The sequence below is a fragment of the Musa acuminata genome, chromosome BXJ3-1 (assembly GCF_036884655.1).
Source record: "Musa acuminata AAA Group cultivar baxijiao chromosome BXJ3-1, Cavendish_Baxijiao_AAA, whole genome shotgun sequence".
NCBI lineage: Eukaryota > Viridiplantae > Streptophyta > Magnoliopsida > Zingiberales > Musaceae > Musa > Musa acuminata.
Window position 1 is genome coordinate 27,328,718 of NC_088349.1, and position 14,685 is coordinate 27,343,402.

Below are 14,685 nucleotides of genomic sequence, written 5' to 3' on the forward strand. Positions count from 1 at the left end.
CTGAGGCGGTTGCACCTCTCTGCCAGAGCTTGAAGACCGAGCTCAGGCGGTGCCACCTCTCTGTCAGGGAGGTTGCACTGCCCAGTCTAGCTCAAAGACTGAGCTCAAGCGGTGCCACCTCCTGGCTGGGGCGGTTGCACCGCCTAGTCTCGCTGGGAGGCTTAGCCCAGGCGGTGCCACCTCCTGGCCTAGGCGGTTGCACCTCCTGGTGCAATCAGGGTCCGAATGGTTAGCTCCATTCGGCCCAATTTCAGTCTTTCAGGGGCCCAATTGCCCCAAGATTAAGCTAATGGGATCACCTCCCATTTTGCAACTTAATCAATGTGCTAACTACGATTAGATCTAAGACAATTTCTGCAGCTTTGCTTCGGTGCGTCAATCGCTTCTTCCGGCGAGTTTCTGGCGAACTTCCGTCGATCATCCGATGAACCCTCGGTGATGCTCCTGCGGACTTCCGGCAAACTCCTGGACTTAGCGACGATCCACTTGGTGAGTTTCGACGAGCTTCGCTTGGCAAGCTTCTGGACTTCTCGGATCTGTTCTCGCAGAACCTCCGACGACCGTCCGAACTTCCGTCGAACTCTCGAACTCCCAACGTGATCATGAACTTGACTCCGGCGCAACTCCTACTGCTTGTCTATCTTTCATCGTAGTTAATCCTGCACACTTATCTCAACACATAGATTAGACAACAAATAACAATCGACTGTCCTCGTGTTGCACTCCTTTTTGCTTCCCGAGATGCGAAACATCTCCCGTAGATCTCCGAGACGATTGTTTTGGGGCACGGAATTTGCCATGACCGCTATGCAGTCAGTATCGTGGGGCTCAGAGAGAGGTTTCCGGATTGGGATCGCAATAGCGATTCCGAGATCGTTCGAGAAAGTGTCGATCATTTCAACGCGAGCTTGCCGTGACCGATACGCGGTCATTGGGCTAGGGCTCGGAGAGAGCTTCCAATAGGGATTTCGTGATCGTTCGAGAAAGCGCCGACGATTTCGTGACGGGCAAGAGGCTCCGGACGTTGATGCGCCGGCCACGACGTGCAGATAGGTGAGGGACGAAGCACCCGAAACCGGTGTGATCTTACCAGCACTAAAGCACCAGATCCCATCAAAACTCCGAAGTTAAGCGTGCTTGGGCGAGAGTAGTACTAGGATGGGTGACCACCTGGGAAGTCCTCGTGTTGAACTCCTTTTTGCTTCCCGAGATGCGAAACATCTCCCGTAGACCTCCGAGACGATTGTTTTGTGGCACGGAATTTGCCGTGACCACTACGCAATCAGTATCATGGGGGTCGGAAAGAGCTTTCCGGATTGGGGTCGCAATAGCGATTCTGAGATCGTTCGAGAAAGTGCCGATGGTTTCGGCGCGAGCTTGCCGTGACCGATACGCGGTCGATGGGCTAGGGCTTGGAGAGAGCTTGCAATAGGGATTTCGTGATTGTTCGAGAAAGCGCCGACGATTTCGTGACGGGGAAGAGGCTCCGGACGTTGATGCGCCGGCCGCGACGTGTAGATAGGCGAGGGACGAAGCACCCGAAAACATTGCGATCATACCAGCACTAAAGCATCGGATCCCATCAGAACTCCGAAGTTAAGCGTGCTTGGGCGAGAGTAGTACTAGGATGGGTGACCCCCTGGGAAGTCCTCGTGTTGCACTCCTTTTTTCTTCCCGGGCTCAGTCGATGCGCCGGCCGCGACGTGCACATAGGCGAGGGACGAAGCACCCGAAACCGGTGCGATCGTACCAGCACTAAAGCACCGGATCCCATCAGAACTCCGAAGTTAAGCGTGCTTGGGCGAGAGTAGTACTAGGATGGGTGACCCCCCGGGAAGTCCTCGTGTTGCACTCCTTTTTGCGTCCCGAGATACGAAGCCGGCCGCGACGTGCACATAAGCGAGGGACGAAGCACCCGAAACCGGTGCGATCGTACCAGCACTAAAGCATCGGATCCCATCAGAACTCCGAAGTTAAGCGTGCTTGGGCGAGAGTAGTACTAGGATGGGTGACCCCCCGGGAAGTCCTCATGTTGCACTCCTTTTTGCATCCCGAGATACGAAACATCTCCCGTAGACCTCCGAGACGATTGTTTTCGGGCACGGGATTTGCCGTGACCGCTACGCAGTCTGTATCGTGGGGCTCGGAAAGAGCTTTCCGGATTGGGGTCGCAAGATACGCAGTCATCGGGCTAGGGCTCGGAGAGAGCTTGCAATAGGGATTTCGTGATCGTTCGAGAAAGTGTCGACGGTTTCGTGACTTGCAAGAGGCTCCGGACGTGGATGCGCCGGCCGCGACGTGCACATAGGCGAGGGACGAAGCACCCGAAATCGGTGCGATCGTACCAGCACTAAAGCATCGGATCCCATCAGAACTCTGAAGTTAAGCGTGCTTGGGCGAGAGTAGTACTAGGATGGGTGACCCCCCGGGAAGTCCTCGTGTTGCACTCCTTTTTGCGTCCCGAGATACGAAACATCTCCCGTAGACCTCCGAGGCGATTGTTTTCGGGCACGGAATTTGCCGTGACCGCTACGTAGTCAGTATCGAGGGGCTCAGAAAGAGCTTTCCGGATTGGGGTCGCAATAGCGATTCCGAGATCGTTCGAGAAAGTGTGGATGTGCCGGCCGCGACGTGCACATAGGCGAGGGACGAAGCACGCGAAACCGGTGCGATCTTACCAGCACTAAAGCACCGGATCCCATCAGAACTCCAAAGTTAAGCGTGCTTGGGCGAGAGTAGTACTAGGATGGGTGACCCCCCGGGAAGTCCTCGTGTTGCACTCCTTTTTGCGTCCCGAGATACGAAACATCTCCCGTAGACCTCCGAGACGATTGTTTTCGGGCACGGAATTTGCCGTGACCGCTACGCAGTCAGTATCGTGGGGCTCGGAAAGAGCTTTCCGGATTGGGGTCGCAATTGCGATTCCGAGATCGTTCGAGAAAGTGCCGATAGTTTCAGCGCGAGCTTGCCGTGATCGATACGCAGTCGTCGGGCTAGGGCTCGGAGAGAGCTTGCAATAGGGATTTCGGGATCGTTCGAGAAAGCGCCGACGGTTTCGTGACTGGCAAGAGGCTCCGGACGTGGATGTGCCGGCCGCTACGTGCACATAAGCGAGGGACGAAGCACCCGAAACCGGTGCGATCGTACCAGCACTAAAGCACCGGATCCCATCAGAACTCCGAAGTTAAGCGTGCTTGGGCAAGAGTAGTACTAGGATGGGTGACCCCCCTGGAAGTCCTCGTGTTGCACTCCTTTTTGCGTCCCGAGATACGAAACATCTCCCGTAGACCTCCGAGACGATTATTTTTGGGCACGGGATTTGCCGTGACCGCTACGCAGTCAGTATTGTGGGGCTCGGAAAGAGCTTTCCGGATTGGGGTCGCAATAGCGATTCCGAGATCGTTCGAGAAAGTGCCGATGGTTTCGGCGCGAGCTTGCCGTGACCGATACGCAGTCGTCGGGTAGGGCTCGGAGAGAGCTTGCGATAGGGATTTCGGGATCGTTTGAGAAAGCACCGACGGTTTCGTGACTGGCAAGAGGCTCCGGACGTTGATGTGCCGGCCGCGACGTGCACATAGGCGAGGGACGAAGCACCCGAAACCGGTGCGATCGTACCAGCACTAAAGCACCGGATCCCATCAGAACTTCGAAGTTAAGCGTGCCTAGGCGAGAGTAGTACTAGGATGGGTGACCCCCCGGGAAGTCCTCGTGTTGCACTCCTTTTTGCGTCCCGAGATACGAAACATCTCCTGTAGACCTCCGAGACGATTGTTTTCGGGCACGGGATTTGCCGTGACCGCTACGCAGTCAGTATCGTGGGGCTCAGAAAGAGCTTTCCGGATTGGGGTCGCAATAGCGATTCCGAGATAGTTCGAGAAAGTGCCGATGGTTTCGGCGCGAGCTTGCCGTGACCGATACGCAGTCGTCGGGCTAGGGCTCGGAGACAGCTTGCAATAGGGATTTCGTGATCGTTCGAGAAAGCGCCGACGGTTTCGTGACTGGCAAGAGGCTCCGGACGTGGATGTGCCGGACGCGACGTGCACATCGGCGAGGGACGAAGCACCCAAAACCGGTGCGATCGTACCAGCACTAAAGCATCGGATCCCATCATAACTCCGAAGTTAAGCGTGCTTGGGCGAGAGTAGTACTAGGATGGGTGACCCCCCGGGAAGTCCTCGTGTTGCACTCCTTTTTGCGTTCCGAGATACGAAACATCTCCCGTAGACCTCCGAGACGATTGTTTTCGGGCACGGGATTTGCCGTGACCGCTACGCAGTCAGTATCGTGGGGCTCGGAAAGAGCTTTCCGGATTGGGGTCGCAATAGCGATTCCGAGATCGTTCGAGAAAGTGCCGATGGTTTCGGGGCAAGCTTGCCGTGACCGATACGCAGTCGTCGGGCTAGGGCTCGGAGAGAGCTTGCAATAGGGATTTCGTGATCGTTCGAGAAAGCGCCGACGGTTTCGTGACTGGCAAGAGGCTCCGGACGTGGATGTGCCGGCCGCGACGTGCACATAAGCGAGGGACGAAGCACCCGAAACCGGTGCGATCGTACCAGCACTAAAGCACCGGATCCCATCATAACTCCGAAGTTAAGCGTTCTTGGGCAAGAGTAGTACTAGGATGGGTGACCCCCCGGGAAGTCCTCATGTTGCACTCCTTTTTGCGTCCCGAGATACGAAACATCTCCCGTAGACCTCCGAGACGATTGTTTTCGGGCACGGGATTTGCTGTGACCGCTACGCAGTCTGTATCGTCGGGCTCGGAAAGAGCTTTCCGGATTGGGGTCGCAATAGCGATTCCGAGATCGTTCGAGAAAGTGCCGATGGTTTCGGCGCGAGCTTCCCGTGACCGATACGCAATCGTCGGGCTAGTGCTCGGAGAGAGCTTGCAATAGGGATTTCGTGATCGTTCGAGAAAGTGCCGACGGTTTCGTGACTTGCAAGAGGCTCCGGACGTGGATGCGCCGGCCGCGACGTGCACATAAGCGAGGGACGAAGCACCCGAAACCGGTGCGATCGTACCAGCACTAAAGCATCGGATCCCATCAGAACTCTGAAGTTAAGCGTGCTTGGGCGAGAGTAGTACTAGGATGGGTGACCCCTCGGGAAGTCCTCGTGTTGCACTCCTTTTTGCGTCCCGAGATACAAAACATCTCCCGGAGACCTCCGAGACGATTGTTTTCGGGCACGGAATTTGTCGTGACCGCTACGCAGTCAGTATCGTGGGGCTCAGAAAGAGCTTTCCGGATTGGGGTCGCAATAGCGATTCCGAGATCGTTCGAGAAAGTGCCGATGGTTTCGGCGCGAGCTTGCCGTGACCGATACGCAGTCATCGGGCTAGGGCTCGGAGAGAGCTTGCAATAGGGATTTCGTGATCGTTCGAGAAAGCGCCGACGGTTTCGTGACTGGCAAGAGGCTCCGGACGTGGATGTGCCGGCCGCGACGTGCACATAGGCGAGGGACGAAGCACCCGAAACTGGTGCGATCGTACCAGCACTAAAGCACCAGATCCCATCAGAACTCCGAAGTTAAGCGTGCCTGGGCGAGAGTAGAACTAGGATGGGTGACCCCCCGGGAAGTCCTCGTGTTGCACTCCTTTTTGCGTCCCGAGATACGAAACATCTCCCGTAGACCTCCGAGACGATTGTTCCGGACGTTGATGCGCCGGCCGCGACGTGCACATAGGCAAGGGACGAAGCACCCGAAACCGGTGCGATCGTACCAGCACTTAAGCACCGGATCCCATCAGAACTCCGAAGTTAAGCGTGCTTGGGCGAGAGTAGTACTAGAATGGGTGACCCCCCGGGAAGTGCTCGTGTTGCACTCCTTTTTGCGTCCCGAGATACGAAACATCTCCCGTAGACCTCTGAGACGATTGTTTTCGGGCACGGAATTTGCCGTGACCGCTACGCAGTCAGTATCGTGGGGCTCGGAAAGAGCTTTCCGGATTGGGGTCGCAATAGCGATTCCTAGATCGTTCGAGAAAGTGCCGATGGTTTCGGCTCGAGCTTGCCGTGACCGATACGCAGTCGTCGGACTAGGGCTCGGAGAGAGCTTGCAATAGGGATTTCGTGATCGTTCGAGAAAGCGCCGACGGTTTCGTGACTGGCAAGAGGCTCCGGACGTGGATGTGCCGGCCGCGACGTGCACATAAGCGAGGGACGAAGCACCCGAAACCGGTGCGATCGTACCAGCACTAAAGCACCGGATCCCATCAGAACTCCGAAGTTAAGCGTGCTTGGGCGAGAGTAGTACTAGGATGGGTGACCCCCCGGAAAGTCCTCATGTTGCACTCCTTTTTGCGTCCCGAGATACGAAACATCTCCCGTAGACCTCCGAGACGATTGTTTTCGGGCACGGGATTTGCCGTGACCGCTACGCAGTCTGTATCGTCGGGCTCGGAAAGAGCTTTCCGGATTGGGGTCACAAAAGCGATTCCGAGATCGTTCGAGAAAGTGCCGATGGTTTCGGCGCGAGCTTGCCGTGACCGATACGCAGTCGTCGTGCTAGTGCTCGGAGAGAGCTTGCAATAGGGATTTCGTGATCGTTCGAGAAAGTGCCGACGGTTTCGTGACTTGCAAGAGGCTCCGGACGTGGATGCGCCGGCCGCGACGTGCACATAGGCGAGGGACGAAGCACTTGAAACTTGTGCGATCGTACCAGCACTAAAGCATCGGATCCCATCAGAACTCTGAAGTTAAGCGTGCTTGGGCGAGAGTAGTACTTGGATGGGTGACCCCCCGGGAAGTCCTCGTGTTGCACTCCTTTTTGCGTCCCGAGATACGAAACATCTCCCGTAGACCTCCGAGACGATTGTTTTCGGGCACGGAATTTGCCGAAGATGCGCCGGCCGCGACGTGCACATAGGCGAGGGACGAAGCTCCCGAAACCAGTGCAATCGTACCAGCACTAAAGCACCGGATCCCATCAGAACTCCGAAGTTAAGCGTGCTTGGGCGAGAGTAGTACTAGGATGGGTGACCCCCCGGGAAGTCCTCGTGTTACACTCCTTTTTGCGTCCCGAGATACGAAACATCTCCCGTAGACCTCCGAGACGACCGCTACGCAGTCAGTATCGTGGGGCTCGGAAAGAGCTTGCCAGCCGCGACGTGCACATAAGCGAGGGACGAAGCACCCGAAACCGGTGCGATCGTACCAGCACTAAAGCACCGGATCCCATCAGAACTCCGAAGTTAAGCGTGCTTGGGCGAGAGTAGTACTAGGATGGGTGACCCCCCGGGAAGTCCTCGTGTTGCACTCCTTTTTGCGTCCCGAGATACGAAACATCTCCCGTAGACCTCCGAGACGATTGTTTTCGGGCACGGAATTTGCCGTGACCGCTACGCTGTCAGTATCGTGGGGCTCGGAAAGAGCTTTCCGGATAGGGGTCGCAATAGCGATTCCGAGATCTTTCGAGAAAGTGTCGATGGTTTCGGCGCGAGCTTGCCGTGACCGATACGCAGTCGTCGGGCTAGGGCTCGGAGAGAGCTTGCAATAGGGATTTCGGGATCGTTCGAGAAAGCGCCGACGGTTTCGTGACTAGCAAGAGGCTCCGGACGTGGATGTGCTGTTGGGAAATCATAGGGGGGGGCGACATCATATGCGCAGCGGAAGAACAAGAAAACAAAAATCCCCGATTCCCAAAAAGATGTTCATCGTCGTGCGAAGATTGGTGCGCAAAATCCGCAAAAAACACAAAAACTGCGTATAGAGATTGTGTTACCTAGGGAGATCGTATATCCCTGTTTCCTTGCAGATCCTTAGGAGAGGGTGAAGGAGGTCAAGCGTCCTCCTCTCTAGCGGTGATCCACACAGCAGGGTTGCGACGACGCTCCTCTAAACTCCAGGCCTACTCTGAGGTGGAGAGGGAGAGGAGAATAGGAAGGGCAAGCAAAGACTCTAGCCTATGAGGCTGTGAATCCCTCCTATTTATAGAGATCCCGTGTCAAAACCCTAATGGGTCCTTTCCCTAGTGGGTATTGGATCTGCATCCAATAAGACAAGGGCTCCGTCGGATATCTCATATCCGAACCTCTACTCATCGCAATGCCTACCATATGTGTGTGACCCTCTAGGCCCAATATCGAGCTGGCCGTGAGTCATACCTGTCAGAACTCCTTCTAACTAAGTGAATTATTATCTTTGTAATAATTCACTCGACTCATCGACTACGGAAATACTAGGCCACTACGCCGTAGTCCCCAGACGATACAGGGGAATCCAATCCATTGGACCTGTCTGTCCTCAGTTACCATGTACCTATAGTCCCTCATCCATCTAATATCCCAGAGACCGTATATCGAGCATGGTGCTGTCAGACCCATACGGTTTCTACTCGAGTCTCGCTCTAATCGGATTCTCCCGGAGAACTCTTTCTCTCTCAACCCGAATGACCCTGGCCAGGGATTTGTCTGAGCAAGAACACATGGGATATTCCTCTCATGATACCGAGAGTGGATGATCCTCTATCGACACTCAATAGCCCTCGTAAGGTCGACTACCACTCCCAATGACCAGCTGTACTAGATCTGGGAACAGCCAAACCTATAAGTCTGGTATCAAAGAGTGGAGCACTCATACAGGACATCCTTGGTGTCTCAAGTCTAAGAACCAGATACACCACTAGGACTACGGAATCGTTGTCTGACAATAAGGCATCATCAACCATCCAGCATTCCGTAAGCGGATCAATCAGTGAACTCATTCTCCAATGAGCACCTGTACTGTATCCCTAGTGTCCCTACACGAGCAGCTATGAGACCAGCTGCATCCATCATATGGACGGGTATACAGCACACCAGTCTATCCGGTTATCACGATGTCCCTCTCGAGTAACCTATGACCGGGATTATTTAGGATATGTGTTTAAAGGTGAATCGATCTCATTATCGTGATCTCATCACGATCCGATTCCCATTGCACAAATCCAAGGACATCACAATATATATGCATTTATGCAATAGTTATAAAGTGATATACGCCAAAATATAATAAGCAAAAAGATTCTGTATCAAGTCACACGTGCCATCACTCACGTGATTGGCTTGCTGGGCACTTATGACTAGCAATCTCCCACTTGACCTAAAGCCAATCACCTATGTGTCTGATCCCCATCAGACCCCTGTGACGCTCAAAGATAATCTGAGACAATGGCTTTGTTAGTGGATCTGCAATGTTATCTTCGGATGGAACTCTTTCCACTGCTACATCTCCTCGGGTCACGATCTCTCTGATAAGGTGGAACCTCCTCAGAACATGCTTAGATTTCTGATGAGACCTAGGTTCCTTCGCTTGAGCAATTGCCCCGTTGTTGTCGCAATATAGGGAAATCGGCTCCTCACTATCCGGCACGACTCCCAAATCTGTGATGAACTTCTTCAACCAGACTCCCTCCTTTGCTGCATCTGATGCAGCAATGTACTCCGCCTCTGTGGTCGAGTCAGTAGTGGTATATTGCTTGGAACTCTTCCAGCACACTGCTCCTCCATTCAAGGTGTACACATACCCTGAATTCGACTTGCTATCATCGACATCAGACTGAAAACTTGAGTCAGTGTAGCCTTCAACCTTAAGGCTATTACCTCCATATACTAGTAAAAGATCCTTAGTCCTTCTCAAGTACTTAAGGATACACTTTACTGCTTTCCAGTGCTCCAAGCCTGGATCCGCCTGATACCTGCTCGTGACACTCAGAGCATGCGCTATATCAGGCCTAGTACATAGCATGACATACATGATAGACCCTATTGCTGAGGCATAAGGTATCATATCCATGTTCGCCCTTTCTTCTGGAGTCTTTGGGGACATACTCGTAGAAAGCGATATCCCATGTCTCATCGGTATGAGACCTCTTTTGGAATTTTCCATGCCAAACCTTTTGACAATAGTTTCTATGTACCTGGACTGGGACAAGCCAAGCATCCTTTTGGATCTATCTCTATAGATTCTAATCCCCAAGATATAAGATGCTTCTCCTAAGTCCTTCATGGAGAAGTGTCTAGATAACCAAGCCTTTATTGTGGATAGCATTCCTATGTCATTCCCAATGATGAGGATGTCATCCACATATAACACCAAAAAGCTAATAGCGCTCCCACTTACCTTTCTGTATACACAAGGCTCATCTTCGTTCTTAACGAAGTCATAAGATCTGATTGCCTCATCAAATCTTATGTTCCAACTTCGGGAAGCTTGCTTTAGTCCATAAATGGATCTAAGCAACCTACACACCTTATCTGGGCAGTTCTTGGACACGAATCCCTCAGGTTGCATCATATACACCTCCTCCTCCAGGTTCCCGTTGAGGAATGCGGTTTTCACATCCATCTGCCAGATCTCATAATCATAGTGTGCTGCAATAGCCAATAGAATTCTGATGGATTTTAGCATTGCTACGGGTGAGAAAGTTTCGTCGTAGTCAACACCTTGCCTTTGACGATACCCCTTAGCCACTAGCCTTGCTTTATAGGTCTCTACCTTTCCATCTACTCCGATCTTTTTCTTAAAGATCCACTTGCAACCGATGGGTACAATACCTTCGGGTGCATCAACTAGGTTCCAAACCTTATTGGAGTACATAGAATCCATCTCAGAATTCATGGCTTCTTTCCACTTCCCGGAGTCTATACTCATAATAGCCTCCTCGTAGGTCTGAGGATCAATATCCTCTACATCCTCTGCTCTAATATGTCCCACATATCTCTCAGGAGGATGGGATACTCTATCAGACCTGCGTAAAGTTGAAACTTGTGTATTAGATACCTGAACAGACTCGGGCTGTAGAGTGGTGCTTGAGCTTGGTTCCCTAACTTCGCTCAACTCTATCATTCTCCCACTGTCTCCGCCAAGAATGTGTTCCTTCTCAAGGAACACTGCTCTCTTAGCTATAAAGACCTTTTGGTCCTCGAGATGATAGAAATAATACCCACAAGTTTCCTTGGGGTATCCCACAAATTTACATCGCCCTGTCCTTGATTCTAACTTATCGGGGTTGTGTCTTTTAACATGGGCAGAGCAGCCCCAAATCTTAACTACTTTAAGATCAGGCTTCTTCCCTTTCCATATCTCATATGGTGTAGACACCACCGACTTAGTTGGAACTCTGTTCAGAAGGTAAGCTGCGGTTTCTAGGGCATATCCCCAGAATGAGATGGGTAGGTCAGCGAAACTCATCATGGACCGTACCATATCTAATAATGTACGATTTCTCCTTTCAGAGACACCATTGAGCTGAGGTGTATAAGGAGGTGTCCATTGGGATAATATCCCATGGTCCTTGAGGAAGTGAGTAAACTCTGTACTTAAGTACTCACCTCCTCGATCTGATCGAAGAGTTTTGATACTCTTTCCAGTCTGGTTCTCCACCTCATTCTTATACTCTCTGAATTTCTCAAAGGCCTCGGACTTGTACTTCATTAAGTACACATATCCATACCTTGAGAAATCATCAGTAAATGTAATGAAGTAGGAGTAACCTCCAATGGCATGAGTTGACATGGGTCCACATACATCACTATGTATGAGTTCCAACAACTCAGTGGCTCTCTCTCCAGTTCCACTAAATGGAGAGTTGGTTAGTTTTCCACGAATGCAAGGCTCACAAGTTACATATGACACATAGTCGAATGGATTTAGATATCCATTATTTAGCAACTTTTGAATCATTCTTTCATGGATGTGACCTAGCCTACAATGTCATAGGTATGCACTGTTCACCTCATCTCGTTTCCTCTTAGACACTTACATTCATGATATGTGGAGTAGTGTCTTGCATAAACAAACCTTTATGCAATATTCCTCTCGTCAATCTCCCCTCGGCTTTGCTAGAATTTACAATAAATTGTAGATGTAATAAGCAATACTGGTATCCAATACCAATGCACAATCACAAAAATCTACCAATTGGAGATTGATCATGAATGTACCTGAAGCTTCATCAAGCTTTTGTTTCGCCCTTTCTGCAAGGTAGTCTTTGCAGTTTCTCTTCCAGTGCCCATCTTTACCACAGTGGAAGCACTGGCCTTTGTCCTTTGTTGGGTCTTTCTTAGCAACCTTTGCTTTACCTTGTTTGCCCTTGCCCTTTCCCTTCTTAAGGGACCTTTCTGCTTTCCTTTTCTTTCTGGTCTCACCAGTGTAGAGAACTGGCTTCTCTTTCTTAATAGTACTCTCTGCCTCCCTCAACATATTGAGGAGCTCTAGGAGAGTCACCTCAAGCTTGTTCATATTAAAGTTCATTATGAACTGTGAAAAGGAATCTGGTAGGGACTGAAGCACAATGTCCACACACAAGTTATCCTCTAGGACTATTCCTAGACCTGTGAGTTTCTCTATCCACTCAATCATCTTTAGGACATGGTTCTGAACCGGTGTCCCCTCAGTCATCCTAGCGCGGAAAAGGCTCTTGGATATCTCATATCGTTGAGTCCTTCCCTGTTCCTCAAACAATTTACGGACATGTAGGAGAATGGATCTGGCATCCATCTTTTCATGTTGTCTCTGTAACTCTGGAGTCATAGAGCCCAACATATAGCACTGAGCAAGAGTGGAGTCATCAATGTACTTCACGTAGCGAGCGATCTCATCCTCGCTTGCCCCTTCTTCGGGCGTAGGCATCACTGTATCAAGGACGTACACGATTTTCTCCGCTGTGAGAACAATTCTCAAGTTACGGAGCCAATCCGTATAATTTGGACCAGTGAGGCGGTTGACATCAAGTATGCCACGTAAGGGATTTGAAAGCGACATTTTCTGAAAATAAAGATGTAGCAAAAATGAATAACATGCAGATTTTGCAAGAAATAAACTATCAAGATATGGACTTCTATCTTAATATGCTCCCACTATTTTACTAACGAGTCACGCGACACCCTCAGCACGTGAAACGGAAGTCTCCAGCAGACTTCTAGTGGGGATCAGGATCCAATCAGCGTCTTAGTGTAACCTCGAGGGACTCGACCAATCACACTAAGCCTAAAAGGTAGACAACTCTTGCCGATCACAACTCCTTGTGATTCCCGTCCTGTTCGGCCTCCGAATCACCATGGCCTCGAGGGACTCGACCAACCATGATGCTCGGTTAAGTCAACACCTTCGTTACAAGATGAGTCTGATTTGATGATATACCCTCGAGGGACTCGACCAAGCATATCATGCCCTCAGGTCACCGGTGACATCTCTATGTCGTAAGCAAGATAGCGAATCGCGATATAGGTGAGTCTCGAGGGACTCGACCAACTCAACCTACACCGGGATTCGGTTCCTACTCATAACGATGGAAGGCCACGTGGGTCAATCTAATTGCCTCACGTTTACCGACTTAATATTATCGAGAGATGTTTCTATGATTTGGTCTCCTAATATGACATGTCACACATATACATATTTAATATATATCTACATCGCATGCAAATATATATACATATCTAGTATGTGTATAAGCAATCACACCAGATGATCATGGACCACAACCTAATATGATTAGGCCCGAGCCAGTAGGCCTAATCACTCACATCAAGATCTATGTGTGCAACAGTGCATCTCCATGCCTTGTGATCGTCCATCTCGTCCTCGTCGGTTCCGTCGACATCTTGATGCATCTCCATGCATCACGATCGTCCGTCTCGTGGGTCCCGCTATGGCTTCCACGCTCCCGCTGCGCCTCCTCATGTGATTACAACTTAATCATAGGCACGCAGGCCCGACAATAAACGAGAAATATAATGGAGGTTCGCAGACCTCAATAATAATAATCACAAGTACACACATCACACGGTCCATGATCATCCGTCCACTCATCATACATCACATGTATAAATAATCATCATCATGTAGGACTACTAGATAATAATAAAAATAATAATCAACTAAACCTTTTAATTAATTAATATTTTCTGAAATCAGGGATATATAGGGAATTTCTCAATTCCTAAGGGTATTTTCGTAATTTGGACAAAAGACAGAAACTGGAATTTCTCAAATTCCGAGGGGCAAAACTGTCTTTTGCGTAGAAAACCCTAATACCCTTTCCCCTTTTCGCTGCTGCCGCCGCCGCCACCCTGCCGGCAGCGGCCTGTGCGGCGGGGCGAGGGCACTGCCCTCGCCTGCAGGCGGCACGCCCGCTGGCGGCGATGCCGCTGCGGGTGGGCGCCCTCTTCGGGCGCCGCCGCCTCCGCGGGCGGTTCTGCCCGCGAGTCAGCGCCCGCAGGTGGTGCTGCCTCGCTGGCGGCCGCCCCTGCGGGGTTTTTGCCCGTGGGAGCAGCGGCCACAGGCGCCGCTGCCCTGCGGTGCCTCAGCCCGCGCTGCTGCCCCGCGGCGCCTCTGCCCGCGGGCTCAGTGGCCGCAGGCGCTTCTACCGAGCGGGCTGCCAGCCCCGCCGGCCGCAAGCCTGCTGCAAGCAGACCGCCGGCCGGCTGCTGCAGGCACAGCGCTTGCGCATGCGCCGGCGCTGTGCTGCCTGGCTGCGGCTGCGGCTGGCTGCAGGCATGCAGATCGAGGGCAGCAACTGTTGCTGCCCTTCCTTGCTTTTGCGTCAACGATTTTGACGTCAATATTCTTCCTAAACACAACACACGCAGTTCAAAAAACCAATCATTCGCACGAACAACCTGGCTCTGATACCACTGTTGGGAAATCATAGGGGGGGGCGACATCATATGCGCAGCGGAAGAACAAGAAAACAAAAATCCCC

General features: G+C 51.6%; 17 non-coding genes across 17 annotated transcripts; all 17 read left to right on the forward strand.

Annotated features, from left to right (window-relative positions):
- Positions 1-1,076: 1,076 nt before the first annotated feature.
- On the forward strand, positions 1,077-1,195 carry LOC135629979 (5S ribosomal RNA). The gene has a single exon (XR_010493539.1). It is a non-coding gene; the product is annotated as a 5S ribosomal RNA (ribosomal RNA).
- Positions 1,196-1,545: 350 nt separating this feature from the next.
- Positions 1,546-1,664, forward strand: LOC135630275 (5S ribosomal RNA). The gene has a single exon (XR_010493803.1). It is a non-coding gene; the product is annotated as a 5S ribosomal RNA (ribosomal RNA).
- A 72-nt stretch (positions 1,665-1,736) lies between these two features.
- Positions 1,737-1,855, forward strand: LOC135630172 (5S ribosomal RNA). The gene has a single exon (XR_010493700.1). It is a non-coding gene; the product is annotated as a 5S ribosomal RNA (ribosomal RNA).
- A 67-nt stretch (positions 1,856-1,922) lies between these two features.
- LOC135629826 (5S ribosomal RNA) lies at positions 1,923-2,041 on the forward strand. Its single transcript, XR_010493391.1, has one exon. It is a non-coding gene; the product is annotated as a 5S ribosomal RNA (ribosomal RNA).
- A 290-nt stretch (positions 2,042-2,331) lies between these two features.
- Positions 2,332-2,450, forward strand: LOC135630565 (5S ribosomal RNA). Its single transcript, XR_010494087.1, has one exon. It is a non-coding gene; the product is annotated as a 5S ribosomal RNA (ribosomal RNA).
- A 214-nt stretch (positions 2,451-2,664) lies between these two features.
- On the forward strand, positions 2,665-2,783 carry LOC135630399 (5S ribosomal RNA). Its single transcript, XR_010493923.1, has one exon. It is a non-coding gene; the product is annotated as a 5S ribosomal RNA (ribosomal RNA).
- A 350-nt stretch (positions 2,784-3,133) lies between these two features.
- On the forward strand, positions 3,134-3,252 carry LOC135630582 (5S ribosomal RNA). Its single transcript, XR_010494104.1, has one exon. It is a non-coding gene; the product is annotated as a 5S ribosomal RNA (ribosomal RNA).
- A 349-nt stretch (positions 3,253-3,601) lies between these two features.
- Positions 3,602-3,720, forward strand: LOC135629849 (5S ribosomal RNA). The gene has a single exon (XR_010493413.1). It is a non-coding gene; the product is annotated as a 5S ribosomal RNA (ribosomal RNA).
- Positions 3,721-4,070: 350 nt separating this feature from the next.
- LOC135629914 (5S ribosomal RNA) lies at positions 4,071-4,189 on the forward strand. The gene has a single exon (XR_010493475.1). It is a non-coding gene; the product is annotated as a 5S ribosomal RNA (ribosomal RNA).
- A 350-nt stretch (positions 4,190-4,539) lies between these two features.
- LOC135630035 (5S ribosomal RNA) lies at positions 4,540-4,658 on the forward strand. Its single transcript, XR_010493593.1, has one exon. It is a non-coding gene; the product is annotated as a 5S ribosomal RNA (ribosomal RNA).
- A 350-nt stretch (positions 4,659-5,008) lies between these two features.
- On the forward strand, positions 5,009-5,127 carry LOC135629771 (5S ribosomal RNA). Its single transcript, XR_010493338.1, has one exon. It is a non-coding gene; the product is annotated as a 5S ribosomal RNA (ribosomal RNA).
- Positions 5,128-5,477: 350 nt separating this feature from the next.
- Positions 5,478-5,596, forward strand: LOC135629885 (5S ribosomal RNA). The gene has a single exon (XR_010493448.1). It is a non-coding gene; the product is annotated as a 5S ribosomal RNA (ribosomal RNA).
- Positions 5,597-5,708: 112 nt separating this feature from the next.
- LOC135630509 (5S ribosomal RNA) lies at positions 5,709-5,827 on the forward strand. The gene has a single exon (XR_010494032.1). It is a non-coding gene; the product is annotated as a 5S ribosomal RNA (ribosomal RNA).
- Positions 5,828-6,177: 350 nt separating this feature from the next.
- Positions 6,178-6,296, forward strand: LOC135629862 (5S ribosomal RNA). Its single transcript, XR_010493425.1, has one exon. It is a non-coding gene; the product is annotated as a 5S ribosomal RNA (ribosomal RNA).
- A 350-nt stretch (positions 6,297-6,646) lies between these two features.
- On the forward strand, positions 6,647-6,765 carry LOC135630581 (5S ribosomal RNA). The gene has a single exon (XR_010494103.1). It is a non-coding gene; the product is annotated as a 5S ribosomal RNA (ribosomal RNA).
- Positions 6,766-6,890: 125 nt separating this feature from the next.
- Positions 6,891-7,009, forward strand: LOC135630422 (5S ribosomal RNA). The gene has a single exon (XR_010493949.1). It is a non-coding gene; the product is annotated as a 5S ribosomal RNA (ribosomal RNA).
- A 132-nt stretch (positions 7,010-7,141) lies between these two features.
- LOC135630174 (5S ribosomal RNA) lies at positions 7,142-7,260 on the forward strand. Its single transcript, XR_010493703.1, has one exon. It is a non-coding gene; the product is annotated as a 5S ribosomal RNA (ribosomal RNA).
- Positions 7,261-14,685: the final 7,425 nt, after the last annotated feature.